The 10,616-nt window shown below is 38.1% G+C and overlaps 2 pseudogenes; both read right to left on the reverse strand.

Moving 5' to 3' along the window:
• Positions 1–6,048: 6,048 nt before the first annotated feature.
• On the reverse strand, positions 6,049–7,303 carry LOC116131371 (annotated as a pseudogene).
• A 736-nt stretch (positions 7,304–8,039) lies between these two features.
• Positions 8,040–9,435, reverse strand: LOC116131372 (annotated as a pseudogene).
• Positions 9,436–10,616: the final 1,181 nt, after the last annotated feature.

Here is a 10,616-nt window from a genome sequence, read left to right on the forward strand (position 1 = left end):
ACATGTCTATAAAAGACAGAATGATCAGACTCACACCGAAGCATACCAAACTCTTGGATAACAGTATTGAATCATCCAAACCAAGCACGAGGAGACTATTTCAACCCATACAGAGAACAACGGAGTTTGCATACCAAGGAAGACTCCCCCTGAGCAACAAACCCAGGAGGTTGCTCCATATAAATATCTTCCTGAAGTTCACCATGAAGAAATACATTTTTAATATCCAATTGATGTAGAGGCCAATGTTGAATAGCAGCCATTGCTAAGAATAAACGGACATAAGACATCTTAGCAACTGGGGAAAAAGTATAAAAATAATCCATCCCATGTATCTGAGTGTAGCCCTTAGCAACTAATCGGGCTTTTAAGCGATCAACCTGACTATCAAGACCAACTTTGACTGTATAAATCCAGCGACATCCAACAGTTGAATGTCTTGGAGGTAATGGAACTAACTCCCATGTGTGATTATGATGCAACGCAGTCATCTCATCAACCATTGCCTAATGCCATCCAAGATCAGAGAGTGCCTCATGAACATTTGAAGGGACAGAAACAGAAGAAGTTGTGGACACAAATGCATAATATGATGAAGATAAACGATGATAACTTAAAAAATTATAGATCGGATGAGGGTTGCGAGTAGACCGCATGCCTTTACGAATGGCAATGGGAAACTTATCATCAGAAAAGAGGATTGTGGCATTGGAAGAATCAGGAGAAGGACTGCCATCGATAAGAGCCTTAGGGACACTAGCCAGATCAGGAGTAGTACTTGTAAATGGAACAAGACTATGGTATGTGATGGGAGACTCAGTAGTAGAAGACTGTGGAGCTATGATAGATTCAGGAAGATTGGTAATGGACGGTATGGGAAGGACCATGGTTATTGACTCACAATCTAAGGTAGATGAAGAAAAGAATGGAGATGACTCAAAAAATGTAATATTAGCAAAGAGAAAATAGTGATGTGTTGATGGAGAATAACATTTATATCCTTTCTGAAGAAGTGAATACCCTAAGAAAATACACTTAGTAGATTTAGCTGCCAGTTTATCCTGACCAGGAAGGAAAGCATGGACAAAGCATGTGCACCCAAAGACACGAGGAGGGATAGGATACAACGATTGATCAGGAAATAAAATGGAATGAGGTACCTTGTCGTTGACAATAGAAGAGGGCATCCGATTGATTAAGAAACAAGTGGTCAAAACAGTGTCCACCCAAAAACGAAAAGGGACTTTATTATGTAAAAGTAGGATATGGGCAGTTTCAATGAGATGTTTGTTTTTACGCTCAGCAACCCCATTTTGTTATGGGGTATAAGCACACGAAGACTGATGAAGGATTCCCCGAGAAGACATGAATTTAGTAAAGGGATCAGAGATACTCGCGAGCATTATCACTGCGTAATACTCGAATAACATAATTAAATTGAGTCTTAATTTCTACACAAAAAGATTCAAAAATGGAAAATAACTCAGAACGAGTTTTCATTAGGAATAACCAAGTACAGCGTGAGTAATCATCAATAAAGGTAACAAAGTACTAAAAACCTAAAACAGATGACACACGACAAGGTCCCCACACATCTGAATGAACTAACTCAAAAGGGGACACAACCCGTTTATTGACACGCTTTGAAAAGGTGCTACAAGAATGTTTTCCAAGCTGACATGACTCACAATTTAAAGACGGTAAATTAGATAGACCAGGATGCATCTTTTTAAGCTTTACTAAACTAGGATGACCCAAACGATAATGAAGGAGTGTTGGAGATTTAGTGACAGTGCAGGCTATAATGGTAGATGGAGATGATAGAGGCCTTGTGACTTATGTCTTGTGCCAATCATCTGTCCCGTGCCTCGATCCTATATAACAACAGAGTTAGTATCAAAAGATATAGAACAATTTAAAGAGCGGGTAAGTTTACTGACAGAGACAAGATTAAATGGACAATTGGGAATGTAAAGAACATAGTCTAATTCTAAGGATGGCAGTGGTTTGGCATGACTTATAGCTTTAACAACAGCTTTGGAGCCATTGGCTAAAGTAACAGATGGTAAAGATGTAACATTAGTTAAATGAGAAAGTAAGTGAGGGTTACCAAAAATGTGGTCAGAGGCACCTGAGTCAAGAACCCAAGGTCCAAGAGAAGAAGACTAAGTAAGGCATGCAATTGAATTACCCGATTGAGCGATAGAGGCAATAGATGGAGAAGACTGCTTATTTGCCTGAAATTGGAGGTATCAGCCCCAGTGACAGTTAATGATGGTTGAGTGTGTCCATCAGAAGAGTCAGGACGAATGTCAGCCTGAGCAACATTAGCAGTCCGAGTAAGGCGACCATGTAATTTGTAACATTTTTCCCTGGTATGGCCCCAACGATGACAGTAACTACACTTGGGTCGTCTGCTTTGACCACTATCTCTCTGTTCTCCTTTATAAGTAGTTTAAGACTAAGAAGCCAGAGTAGAAGAGTCAACAGCAATAAAACTGAGGACAGTACTTGGGGATGAAACTCGAAGTAACCTAGCAAATACTTCATCAAGAGATGGCACAGTAGCGCTAGCTAAAATCTGATCTCGTACAGGAGTGAGATCAGGACTAATAGCAGCAAGGGTTAGAACCATGAAGAATTTATCTCGTTGTGCTAGATCTTCTGTAGCAGTTTTACCAGCGGGTAAGAGAAGATTGTACTCTGCCTTGAGGGAGGCTATCTTACCAAGAAAATCTGACATTTTCATATCCTATTGTTTTAGATGCATGAGATTGGACACAACAGAATACAAGCATTGAGTATCATTGGTATACAATAGTTTAGCCTGACTCCATATCTACAACATGTGCGGTATTTTTTGTAAATGTGATGCAGATTAGTGTCAATTGACTGTCATAATAGATTACACAATAAAGCATCAGTTTTGATCCAGGAAGACTTATCTGATGTGATGTCGGCAGCCTTTGTGGTCAAGTGATCCTCTAGACCTTGACCCATACACCATAACTCAATAGAGGCAACTCAAGAAGAATAATTTGCACTCCCAATCAACTTATCAATGGTGATTAGTGGGAGAGACAAGAAAGAAAAACCACCGGAAGTGGAGTTTGAGTTGGAAGTAACCATGATAACTAGCAAATCTGACTGGAAACCAGAATCAGAGGTAACACAGAGCAAACAAACAGATTTGAGCAGAAGATTCGGCGAGGACAGCGGCGGAATCCAGTGAAGTTGTCGGAGTTTGACGTCGAAGGTAGTAGAACCTTAGTAGGTTTTTCTCACCGTCGTCTTCTGAGCAAGCTGGTGTCGGCGGTGAGAACTGACGCTCGCCGGAAAAGGAGATCGGAGTTGGATCTGCCGGAAAGAAACACCACGCATGGTGGCGCGTACGGTGGCCGATGATGTCGATCTTTGTGGGGTTTTTCCGGTGAGATGGAGATGATGAGACGTGTATGGTCAGATGGAGGTTCTGACCACCGGAGAGAGACGCTTCATCGTCCTGGAAAACTTTGCCGGGAAAAAATTTTAAAATTTTTGACAATCGAGCTTTGATACCATGTGGAAAATCAGAGAGAACTAATAGTGTGTTTTTATATTTCTTGTATTCTAATCAGAAAATAATACATCAATATATAGGAAAACAAATAATCTAGAAAACAAATAATCTAATCTAATCTAGGAAATGAATAATCTAACTTCCTATCTTACAGATTTTGTTCTTAATGTATATTGATTACAATCCTAATATCCTAATATAGAATTATACACTTCAACAAATGTAATGACAAATCTTGAACACGTATATAAATTTGTCATCGTATATTTTGTTTAGGTTTTAGGTTAAAAATTTATCCAGTAAATAAATATAGGATAAGGCATGTCAATCTTAAGCTTTTGATGGATTTTCTAATCAACTGTTGACTATAGCACCAAGAGACAAAAGACAATCAAAGTAGAAAATTTTTGTTTTTTTTTTAAGTTTTATTTGTTGGATTGATTATATTTTTGGTCATTTTATTATTTGATTTAATATTTACTTCTGATTTGGTGATAGTTTAATTAAGGCTTCAACTACTCTCCCTCACGCTTGCATTTATTTGTTAATTACTATGTCGTCACTTTGATTATTGATTCTATTGCATTTATGTTAGTAAATTCAGAGGGACTAGAAAAGAAAATGACCAAAAAGACCCCTTCAATTGCTATAAAACGACTATATTTGAAAGGTAAAGTGCGTTTTACAAAAAAAAAAAAAATTTATTTATTTGTTTAATTTTTTTTTGGTTGCCAACCCGCCGGGTTGACAACCGCCAACCTGGCGGGTTGGACAAGTTTTTCTTTTTTAAAAAAAAAAAAATGACCCGTCAAGTTGGCCTATGAAGGCCTAGCCCACCCAACAAGCGATACTCGGGTTGGGTTGAACCTGGCCTAACCGGGTTGGTACCGGGTTGAGGCAGGCCAAGTTAGGGTTGACTTGTCTAACCCGGCACATTTTTTCCACCTCTAAATGTAGGTGGCGACGTTTGCTAACGTGCGTCACCTCCTATTAAAATGGGTGGCTATTTTGGTGAAAAGAAGATCGAAGAGGATGGTGGGGATGTTTTAGAGGTTGGTGCTGAGGTTGTGGTCGTAAAAGGTGGTGGCGATGGTTAGGAGAAGGTTTATGAGAGTGTAAGCTAGAGGGCAGGTCATTGATTGCTACCTTTTTATCGAACAAGTTGTGTTCAATCAGAAAAACGTCAAAAGAGAGAGCTTTTGCAGGCGCCGACGACGGGAAAAATCCAACAATTCACAATTACTTTTAAAGAATCTCAATTGGCGTCCAAACAGCCAAACATCCAGCAAAATCAACCTAAAATAATCCTTCAAACTCAAACAAAACCCAAGGAAAAGGGCCTCTAGATGGTGAAAAAGGAGCAAAGAGGATTGGGGGATAAGGGGGTTTTGGAGAGGGTACTCCGGGGAGTGGAATGGCTAGGTAGAGGGCTATTTTCGGTGGGAAGGGCGGCTGAAAAAATGCTCAAAAGTGGTTGTTATTTTCTAATTCTATTAATTTAGGGGTTAAAAAGTAATTTATAAAATATATTTTTCAAGGGCAATATGGTAATATCACTTTCTACACCTGTGTCAGAGTCTAAAAGTTGCTAATAGTGTTGGTTTAAGGGTGAGAATATAGAATTTGTGAAATTAGGAGTGGAAATTTACCATTTCGCCAAACTTGGGGTGGGAACATGTCAGTTTACACTTTAGGAAATTACCAAACTTTATATATATATATATATATATTATATATATATATATATATATAGAATTTTGAATCAAGAGTGGAAACTTACCATTTCACCAACTTGGGTGGGAACATGTCGTTTACACTTTAGGAAATTACCAAACTTTATATATATATATATATATAGATTATGAAATCAAGAGTGGAAACTTACCATTTCACCAAACTTGGGTGGGGAACATGTCGTTTACACTTTAGGTTACCAACTTTTATATATATATAAAGTTTGGTAATTTATCGTTAATTAGTTGGGAAATGCTTCAACAATGGAGGAAAACCGGAATGTTGATAATGTTATTGTGGTGAGATAATCCTGCTTCCTCCAAATTTTTTTTTCCATTCAGGGCCTTCAGGCTCGTCCTCTCCTTACTATTATTGTTGGTGTCTACTCTCATCAAAAAGCCCATTATTGTTATATCCTAAAGCGGCTTCAACAATTATAACCTTGTTTTCTCTGGAGTTGCTTTTCGACAATTTCTCAAGATCTTCACACAATCTTCATCATTCCATGTATGCACTATCCACGTACTGAAGAATTAACATTCAATTAGACTGAATAACTCTTCGAAGATTATTTATTAGGGATTGTACCAACAATTACTCTTAACAGTAAAAGTAACATTAAAAACATACAATTGTTCGTATTTATAATGGGTATCAAGACTATACTCATCCATATCGTAATGCAAATGTAATAAAATATAGCTAACCGCTCGACTAATTACCTTCATAATACCTCATCTGCTTGAGGAACAGCTTCAAACATGTCGCCGCAACATGAGAGCCTCATTCTCGGGTGCTGGTCCATGACATGAGGAAATCAAAGTTGATGCCTTTAAATGTGGATAAGATTTCACAATTTCAATTTCTCCAGTTTCACCTCCTACATCCACCAACATCCAATGCTACTAACCCCATCTTTGTATCCTGATATAATCGCCCCGGAAATGATCTTGGTCGTCACAGCCATAGCATCGTTGAAGAATTTATATAATTTAGGATTGTGTGATGCAAAGTCCCAAATCCCTTTTCCATGACACCTTCTTAAAAGCGATATCACCCTCTAACACATTCGCTAAAACAGTGCCAGGGATCCATAAGCCATGGATGAGTGTGGTAATACCAGCAGTACTAGCTTAGCTCAGAGTCACGCAAAAGCCATTTTGGTGAGTGGGTCAGCCCTTAAAGGGTTTCTCCACTCTTGAGTCATGATTTGCGACAAAGAATTTTTTGCGGACAAGTAACCTCATGATGCTGAGATAGGAGATATCTGGGAGGGTAGGCAATAGATGAAGCTATTGTGCAAGGTGACAGAGCCACCTTTACTTGTGAGTTAATAATGTCCGCTATTCGGAGTTCAACAGCAAACTTTAAGGCCATTATTGAGTCTGTAAGCCGAACTTGTTTTGCTATATTTCAGCTTGGCCTCTTAGTGATGCATCGAACTTTCAGTCCACCTCTCTTGCTCTTAATGAAGAATTGATGATAGCGAGGAAGTTAAAGAGATGTATATATATAGAAATTTTAAGAGCGAGATTAAATGGGTGTTACCCCTTAGCTTGTACGTACATCAACAGGGCACACGAAACTATTGTTATAACTATTGTACATAGCATCACTATAGAAAAATACTGTAGTTATATTTTTTTTAAATTATATTAGGAAAATGTTTTTCTTATCTTCGTGAGTTGGCTTCGTCATTTATTTAACATCCTTCAGATTAGTAAAATATGAGGGAGTTTCTTGGGTTAAAGAAGCTAGTACGGTACTGGTAGGCTCTTCTGAATTTTTTTTCCAGTTGATTTCAGGCACATATCGACTGCAGCGAGAGCGAGCGCAAGCGCTTATCCATTCGCTTCAGTGAACTGATTATATTTCTAGTTTGTATGGGTTAATCTTAAATTATCTTCCGGTCCAGATTCAATGGATTATAGATGGCATAGTTTGTGCATGTTGTGTTGTTAAATACTAACAGGCAACAAGGCCACCCCAATCATGCAGTTTAAATATCATTTCTCAAAGCTCCAATCATTCCTTTATTTTGTCTGCGTGAAAGAAAATAGTAACATGTTTTCCACGACCCTCCAATTACTAACTGCTAAACCATTCAACTTTAATTTCGTCCGAATCAGACGTGGAAAGATCTTGTATTGTAAGCACCACCTGCTCCCATTAAAAGTACTTAATAGAAATAAGGATCTTCATCTTTACATCCAAAAGCACAAGTCCCATTGAAGTTTGACGTAAGTAGTGTATTTGTCATATATATGATAACCATAAACATACTTAAAAAATTGCATAAATCCAGAAATGTAATTGCTAGAGCGGAACTATATGTGCTTTAAGCACTCCTTCTCATGTATATTAAATATTTAAATAATAACGTAAAAACCTAACCCAAAAGCGAGCAGACTATTATTTTTTGGATGCAACATAAATTATTTAAATTCTAAAAGAATTTTATATATATATAATATATATATATATAATATATATATATATATATATATATATAACCGCTTAATTGCATGTATATATCTTTTATAAGATCTCATTATCATTAATCCAATCATTCCTTATATTTTTAATTAAAGTCTTGATAGGATGGGATGAATGTTAATATAATCATAAATTAAAAAAAAACAGTCCACCCATTATATTTCGTTCTTCTCAATTATTAGGTAGAGCACTGCAGTAGTTGCATCAGCCATGACATTTATTATTTTCTTATACATAATATTTAGTTTACTGATAAGGATCCACCATCCATCACTGAGGATAAGCCTCGATAATGGATTGTAAAGCTGGAATTTTGATGATTTTGTAGTGAGGGAAGCCCCCTTTCTCCATATTTTCCTTCCATTCAAGTTCAGTCCTCTCCTTTCCACCCTCAGTGTTAACCATCATAACTAAATCAATGCCAAACCATTCTACCAAACAGCTCATTTCCATCAGGTTTTAAAACCATGTCAACAATAACTACTTTTCCAGTTTTCTCCGTATTGCTTCCCGGCAGTTTTTCAAAATCTTCACACATGCTTCATCCCCCCAATTGTGCATTATCCACTGTACGCAGCTTGGAAAATTAATTTAAAAGTAAAAATAAAATAAATCATGTAAACTATTGTAATATACTCCATATAGACTTGAACATCGATCAATCTATGTGAGCATGATTCGTATATAAATATAACTGTTATTTTAAGTTTTAGCGGCATACCTTCAAGAGAATTGCATCAGCTTTAGGAATGGCATTAAACATGTCACCTGCAATATGTGAAACACCATCATACACAGTTGCATTGGCGATGACATGTGGCAATCAAGTTGATGCCTTTGATATAGGATATGATTTGACAATCTCAGTATCATCCTCCAATCCCACCTCCTACATCCACCAAAGATGCTAACAATCAAACCCATCTTATATCCTGCTATAATTTCCCTTGTTATATCCTCGAGTTACAGGCCATGCCATTGTTAAACATCTGTTGAAATGATGATCTTGTTTTACCACATCCCAAATCGCTTTCCCATGAGCCTTTTCGAAAGCAATGCCACCTTCTTTCACACAATGGCTCAGAGAATGCCACGATCCACAACGTACCGATGGTTCTCAACCAAAAACAAGGGTCCCAGGCTATAATCAGAATCATTAACTAGCCATCTTGCGAGTGTGTTAATCCATACTGGCTCTCCACCGTCTGATGGATAGGTGCGAGAAGATCTTTTTACGAACTAGCAATCTCATGATGCGTTGGGGGGGAGATGTGAGGCTTGGAGGATGAGTCGATGCACGAAGCTATTTGGGACAAACTGATTGGGGCATCATGGGAGTGTATTATGTCAGGTATTCGAAGCTCATAGCACACTTCAACGCCAGAGAATCAACGAAGCAAACATGTGTTGCCTATTTCAGCTTGGCCTCCTAGTGATGCCTGTTCAGCTTCTGCCGATTCCATGAGTTTTTGTTAACTCAGCATAAGGCCGAAGGTAACAAAGATTTATATAGCCAGACAGAAACTCGCTAGCAAAGAATTTCTGTGTAAGTAACCTATGTTTAATTAACTTAATGTAAATGAAATTCACGTGTATATGTTAATTAGCGTGATTAAACATGAGTGTGTATAAGTATTACTTGCCATTATTGTCATGTTCCTCTATTTTTCCTGTACGTGATTGACGATAGCTACCAACATAAATTGTTATTTTATTTATGAAAGATCGATGAAAACAAGAGATACAAATTTTCTTCTCTAGAAACAGTACACAAGCATGAACCTTATAATATTGATTTAAATATGATATCATAATAATGTAATTAGCTATAAATGTTTTGTTGAAAAATCTCTGCCATACACAGGAACTAGGGAGGGACGGGGCGGGGCCAGGTTCTCTTCCCCGCCCCGTCCCCGCAGGGGATGATGGGAACCCACTCGCCTCAGACAACGGAAAAGAATCCTATGGGTTTTTGCCATTCCCCCAAACAAACCTTAGTGTTTTCGTACAATGCCCTCTTCAAGCAATGCAACCAACACACAATTCCACAACCAAAATCCAAAAAGACATGAAACCAAATCCAAAATCAAAAAAAAAAGGAAACATGAAAAGTACCAAAACACTCATCGATTAGCCTGAACAGGCGACGACGGTTGGAATCGATAACTGTCAGCTTCGAAGTTCTAATAATATGAGATTCTCTAGAGAAAGAAGTTGAAATGTGTAAGAGAAGAGAGATTCGATTTCAAGTTCAGAGGAGAGATGAGTTGAAAACGGGAGAGAAATGAAGATGGAGATGTTTATAAAACGGATCCAGGTCAATCCGTTTTCACTATTCGGATACAGTTAAGCGAAGCGGAGCGGGAGACTCTCCCCTATCTTTGTCCCCTTGGGACTGGGAATTTTTGGTCTCAGTCCGCTACTTTTTAGGGATCCCCTCCTCATACGGGGTGAGCGGGCAAGCACGTAGCCACATTCAATTGAATCCACTCAATGTAGAGCTGGACATTTGGGATCGGGCCCAAAAGCCCAACTCGAAAACCTGGTCCTAGGTTGATCCTTGAGAGGACGGACCTAGGAGGCTTAGTCCCAAAACGGGACCAGCCTAAGGAGAGGGTCCGGGCCCTCCATTAGGCCTCCTCCAAGGCTCGAGCCTGGGACCAGTTCCGGCTTAGGCCCAAAAAATTTGTATTTTTTCAATATAGTCTCCTGCAAAATTACATAAACCTCCTGTTAATTTGAAAATAATATAAATTAAGAGGGCTAAAATAACATTTTACAAAATTTATGAAAAAAAATCTTCCAGGTCTAAAAAATTATAAAAATT

Source organism: Pistacia vera, unplaced genomic scaffold (assembly GCF_008641045.1).
Source record: "Pistacia vera cultivar Batoury unplaced genomic scaffold, PisVer_v2 Contig233, whole genome shotgun sequence".
Classification (NCBI taxonomy): Eukaryota; Viridiplantae; Streptophyta; class Magnoliopsida; order Sapindales; family Anacardiaceae; genus Pistacia; species Pistacia vera.